The 6,374-nt window shown below is 48.2% G+C and overlaps 1 protein-coding gene across 5 annotated transcripts in view; it reads left to right on the plus strand.

Annotated features, from left to right (window-relative positions):
- Nucleotides 1-6,374, plus strand: part of Slc6a6 (solute carrier family 6 member 6) — a 76,142-nt gene that overhangs the window by 8,758 nt on the left and 61,010 nt on the right. The gene's annotated exons all lie outside the window — the stretch shown is intronic.

Below are 6,374 nucleotides of genomic sequence, written 5' to 3' on the forward strand. Positions count from 1 at the left end.
CTGACTTACTGTGTGACCTAAGTGAATCGTTATTTCTCTCTGGTCCTTGGGTTTGAGGAGATCACTTTGTGGATCATGAGAAAAGAGTCCTAAGTCTGTGTAGTCACAGTGTGAGATATATACCTCCACTTGTCCTCTTGCTGATTTTCCAGGATGGCCGGACCCTTGCTTTGAAAGAAGGCATCCCAGTTTGGAGAATAGAATTCCAGAGTAGTGCAGAGCAGAGCTATGTCAATCAGCTTTTAGTAAGGTCTATCTCCTTGGGAACAATGTGGGTTTGCTTAAACTATTAGTGGGAGAATATAGATTAGAACAAATCTTTAAAAAGGGAAGAAAAGAAAGAAAGAAAAAAAAAAAACCACACCTGCTGGCCCCTTCCCTTGGTGCTGTGGAGTCTATTTCTGTCTTTCGTTTCTCACGGTAGAAGGTGGGCTTCTTTTATCCTGTGTGAGCCTGAAAAATGTGTCAACCCTTGTGGAATATCTCTTTCCCACCCCTGTCAGCTTTTAGCCATGACAAGTGTTTTGTGTATTGTTTTTTTTTTTTTTTTTTTTTTTTGGTAGGGGTGATGCTTCTGAGGGTGACATCCAGAATGATAGGGGAGGGCTTTGCTCCTGTTCTGGGAAGCAGTAAGAAATACTGATACTGTTTCTTTTTCTGTAGCCCATTGGGGCATGGTAGGGGAGGTGTGGCATTGTGGACTGTGGCAGTGGCAGGAGTTGGGTGTGGTGTGGAGGGTGCTAAGCGGCAGCTGTGATGCTTCTTTGTGTCCCCAAACCCCACTGGCTTGGAACCTGCCACCTCTCGTCTCAGTGTTTTGCTGGCTGAAGGGAGGAGGGAGAGGCCACCCCTGCTTCTCTGATTCAAGGACACTGAGTCAGTACAGTCTGGATGAGGGATTGCTGTGAGCTTGACCTTCCTTGAGATTATGCAGTTCTCTGGCTGGGGTGAGTTCCAGGGTCTCTCTGTGTGTGGGTCTGTTTGTAAGAAGGCGAGAGCAGTGAGAGGCTGGAAAGGGGAACTGGGTAGGGGATGAGTCGGTCCTTAAGTGGAGCTGGACTCAATTCTCAGCAACCATGCTGCATCTCACAGCTGTCTGTAACTCCAGTTCTAGGGGATACAACACCCTCATATAGCCAATGCACATGAAATACAAATAAATAATTTTTTTTTAAAAAAGGAAAAGGAGCCGGGTGGTGGTGGTGCACGCCTTTAATCCTAGCACTTGGGAGGCAGAGGCAGGTGGATTTCTGAGTTCGAGGCCAGCCTGGTCTACAAAGTGAGCTCCAGGACAGCCAGGGCTACACAGAGAAACCTTGTCTCGAGAAAAAAAAAAAAGAAAGAAAGAAAGAAAGAAAAAGGGCTGGAACTGGGAAATCACTTGGAACCCACTACAGTGATCTCTTTCCTAGGCAAGACCACGCCTTCTTAGTGTCAACTCCTATTTTGAGTTCTGAGGCACAGGCTCCAGCCAAAGGATAATTTGCTTCCTTTGAATGTAAAGAGTCCAGCCTCTGCCAGCAGCCTTGGAAAGCCCCAAACCTGCCACTATGAAAACTTTGTTTATTATTGTCCCTCCACTCAGTGGTGGTAGCTACCTCCAGTTTTCCCTGAGGCCCCAGCCTGAGCCCCTCTCTTCCCCCGAGCCCTCAGCCCATTAGTAATTTTTCTTAATTTCCTAACATCACCCTGACTCGAGATTGCTGTTAGCAGGATCCTGGAGCTACTAGGTGTGGTGCATTGTGGTGTTGTGAGGTGTAAATCATGAAGACCAGCTCTGTTTCAGATTTTGTTTTTAGATGATTTTTTTAAAATTTCTACAGCCCAGGATGGCCACAAACCCATGATCCTGCTCCTTCGGCCTCCTGAATGCTGAGGTGTGTACCACCACGCTAGGCTTTCTCCGTGTCACGATACAGGACAAGTTGGACTCTCCAACTTGGGACCTAGCATTGGGTATTCCTTAAAAGCCTAGCTGAGATAGCTAGCTGCACAGTGGGTACACCTGCGGTCCAGTTATGTGGGAGGTGTGGCCAGAGCCCAGGACTTAGGGCAATATAGTCTCTGAGCCACATAGGGAGGGAGAGCCAGACTTTGGGCCCTTCTCCTCCAAAAGATGAATAATATGATAAATTCTATTTTTCTAGTGTTCATACTTTGCATAGGAAAACCCCAAAGCCTTCCTGGAGGCAGGTGACTGGCTCAAGGTCACAGGGCTGGGAGCTGGCTGAGCCGGCCTTGGGCCAGTGCCACCTTGGAAAGGATGCTTATGGGGAAGCCGCTTGCTACTCTGCAGTGTTGGCGGTCCAAAAAGCCACAGGAGGCTTTTGCAGGCAGCCAAGTCGGATGTAAGTCAGGGAGAGCCCAGGGCCAGCCAGGCCCTGCAGACAGGCCTAGTGGCTCCAGGCAGTGTGTCAGAACAAGGCCCCCAGCATGGAATCTGGCCTGTTGCCTACTGGGGTAGTGATGGTGTAGGGGAGTCTTTGAGAGGCTTTCAGCTCCTGGAAGACAACACAGGGCCTGCTGAAACAAACGCCCCTCACATGGCCTCTGGTTATCTAAAAACATTCTAGCATTGGGGGCTAGCAGAAGCCCTTGACCCAGGACCAGTGCTGTCCTGTGGATAGCTGCAGGCCCCTGGAATTGTCTCCAGTTGGACTCTGCTTTGAGGATGCAGAGGGGCCCCTGAGGTCTAGTTTCCTACCTGCCTGGGGCATATGTTTACATGGGTCACCAGACCTCAGTAACTGGAAGAAAAAGATAGATTGAGTCTGAGTTCTTAGAACATGGTGGTCACTGGACCAGAAGTGACAGTTATCACAGGACAGTGGAGAGAATAGGCAGCTCCATCCATAGCCAGCATTCAGAGCTGGGGGTGGGGCTCGCAGTCTGTTGTAAAGTCCTCCAGATGTTTCACAGGCCTACCAGTGAGGACTGATTTAAACATGTATGTCTTCCTGTGTGCCCTGGAGCAAGGACTCGGGGTAAGGGGGAGGGTCAGGCCTAAGCTTTGCAGCAGACACGTGTTGGACAGAGTGTCAGGCTGTGGGGAACCTCAGATGTCAAGTCATCTATCACCTGCATCCTCCACATTGGTTCTAATGGGCTGAATGTCATATAGGATGAGCATAAAATGACACAGCAGGTTCAAGCCAGGGTACAGGTCTGTCTGTCTGTCTGTCTGTCTGTCTTTATCTCTCTTACACACACACACATACATTGCTGAAGACAGACACAGGACCTTGCTTATACTAGGCAAGCACCCTACCCATGAGCCATATCCCTAGATATTCAATTAATTATATTGGTATGTGTATATGTTTTTGTATGTATGTATGTATGTATGTGTGTATGTATGTATGTATTATGTATGTACAGTGTATACAAGTATCCTAGGAGGCCAGAAGAGGACTTCAAATCTCCTGAAGCCAGAGTCACAGTTGGCTATGAGCTTCCTAATGTGGGTGTTGGGAAATGAACTCCAGCCCTCTGCAAACACAGCAAGCACTCTTAGCGCCTAAGCCATCTCTCTAGCCTTGTATTTATTTAGTTTTTGAGATGAGGTTTTTCTGTGTAGCTCAAGCTGGCCTCAAACTTACTATGTAGCTGGCCTCAAACTTACTATGTAGCTCAGGTCGGTCTCCAACTCATGTTCTTCCTGCTTCATTCTCTCTGGTGCTGGGATTATGTGAGTGTGTGTTCCTCTATACCCTAATAAGACTTACAGTTGTAGTTGGCAAAAAACAGTTTAAATTATCTTTAGAGGTAAATAGAACATTGACTGATACATTTACCTGAAGAGGGCAGGTTAGGAATCCTCCAGGTATGGCTATATTCAGGTGCTTAGAACGTTGATGGATACATTTATCTGAAGAGGGCAGGTTAGGAATGCTCCAGGTATGGCTATATTCAGGTGCTGAGACGTTCTTAGTCTGCTCCATTTCTGGGCTCTGTGTTCCTTAGTACCTACTCCATTCTCCCTGAGAGACCTTAGCTGCCCCAGTGAAACCCCGTTTCCACAAGCCGTCTCAACTTAGAAGCAGCCTCCTCCTCCTCCTCCTTCTCCTTTAAATTATTTTAGGATTATGTATGTGTGCATGGTGCATGTATGTGTGTGTGTTGGGGGCAGTGCACATGACTTGACATACCTGTGGATGTCATAGGAAAACTGTGAAGTCTATTCTCACCTATCACCTTTCTGTGGGTTCTGAGGATGGAACTCAGGTTGCCAGGCTTATATGGCAAGTGTCTTTAACCCACCGAGCCATCTTGCCAGCTCCCCAACCCCAAACCCCCAGTGCTTTTAACAAGAGTTCTGGCTGCCATTTGAATTGTCCAGATGTAGTCAAGTCCATGAGTGAGCAACTCTGATTGGCCAAGTCTAGTTCACGTGTTTCTCCAGAAGTAGGAGGTGAGATCAGTTTCCTGATAGGATGAGATCAATAGATGTGCCCCACCAGGTCAAATCAGTTCAGACTGTTCCTACATTGGGTATGAGTGCCAGCAAGCCACCCAGACCCACTGAAACAGAGGGCCGCTCTTATCTGTCTGAGGTGAGCTGGCCTCTTACCAGTCAGGATTTTATCCAGACAGAATGCCATTGCTCAAGGTTCCTTGAACAATGTGCTGAGAATTGTGCTTTAAACACACTGTCTCCATCTTCCTTGTTATCTTCCTTCCTTTGGCATGGCCCTGGAGAGCCAGGCACTTGTTCCCATTTCCCATCTCTGTGCCTCACCCTTTGCGGATATTACTGACCCACCTCTGCTTCTGTCGGGCAATGTCCACCAAGGAAGTGGAGGAAGCCCCAGCGACTTCCCACTCCCGTTTCAGTCTCACCTTAGGGTTGGGCTTCTTGAGGTGTGGTCTTTCCTCGAACACTTTCTGGTACATAGTAGGTGCTTAAGAAATTGTTGACTATTCCTACCCTATGGTGCCTTGGACTCAGTGCCTGAGCTCAGTGTGTTCAGTGTATAGCAGTGAGTGGTCTGAGGAAGGAGGCTGGTAATGTACTGACAGAGCAGCCATAGCTTTGCTCAGGTTGTGGGAGAAGCTAGAATTGCTGCCAGAGAGAAGTGGAGCTTAAGGGTGGGGGTTGGGGGGGGGAGAGGTGCCTCTGCCTACCTACCCCCCTCATCCCTGTACATCACCATTGATTCCAGTTTAAGTGTCATTGAAATCTTAGATCTCCATTGATAAGAATGCTTTTCTTGATTCTACACATTTTTATAATCCAGGAAGGCTGAAAGGCCTTCCTGTGTCTGGGCCAAGCAGCGCTGAGGGTGGCCTGAGACGCCAGGCCCAGAGCTCTGCCCCCACTTGTCTGTTTCTCAAATCCAGTTCTAAAGAACAGAGACTCCCTGTTTTTTTGGTTTTGGTTTTGGTTTTTGGTTTTTTTTTTTTTTGTATTTTAAGTGTCTGGGGTGCAGCCCTATTAGTGGTGCTCCCACTGATAGTGTGCACAAGGTTCTGGGGGTCCACCCTGAACATTCTAGGTAACATGAACAAGTAAATCAAAATTCATGAGCTGGCTTCTGGGCCATCCTCAGGGGAGAGCTACTTACTGTCCAGCCGAGCTCAGCAGGTTTCCTGGGCGCGATGGGTCTCAGGAAGTTTAATGTGGTAATTGGTGGACTGTGCCTTTTCTAAGAATCTTGGGGCCGGGCAGCTGTGTCTCAGCCAGCAAAGGAACTTGCTGCCTCCTAAGCTTGATGACCCAAATTCAATCCCCAGGAGCCTCCTGCAAGTTGTCCCTTGATCTCCACATGCCCCCGACCCCTGCCTGCCACACACAGAAATGTAATAGTAATGATGGTGACAGTAATAAAGAGAATCTTGGAGCCTCTTTACCTCTCTGTCTAGCCTTACACTGTCCATAGGGGATAGCCAGTGACTGATCTGGGACCTGGGCAGTTTACAGAGCTAGTGAGGGTGTAGGCTTTCTGGTCTGGTCTAGTGAGTGGCTCACCTGTGCATACCAGCAAAAAGAACCTATCTTAATATATATAAAATATGTGTATGTGGTATGTATATATGTGTATCTGAAGCATATCCAGCATAAATATAGAGGTCAAAGGACAAGTCGCAAAGAGTCAGCCCTCTTCTTCCACCGTGTGGGTCTGGGAGGTCAAACTCAGGTTATCAGGCTTGGCAGCAAGCACCTTTACCTGACGAGCCATCTCCCTGGCCCCAAAGAAACCTTTATTGTACATCAAACCCACCAGGGCTTCCAGCAGCCCGACACAATGTGCACAGACAGTTGGGTAATTGGGACTTGGGCTGTCTGCGTTCAAGAGCAGTGAATCCAGAGAAAGGATTCAGAGTCTGTTAGTTAGAGGGAGAGGGAGAGTAGGAGGAGGGAGGGAGGGAGGGAG

This window comes from Mastomys coucha, unplaced genomic scaffold, assembly GCF_008632895.1.
Source record: "Mastomys coucha isolate ucsf_1 unplaced genomic scaffold, UCSF_Mcou_1 pScaffold20, whole genome shotgun sequence".
Lineage (NCBI taxonomy): Eukaryota > Metazoa > Chordata > Mammalia > Rodentia > Muridae > Mastomys > Mastomys coucha.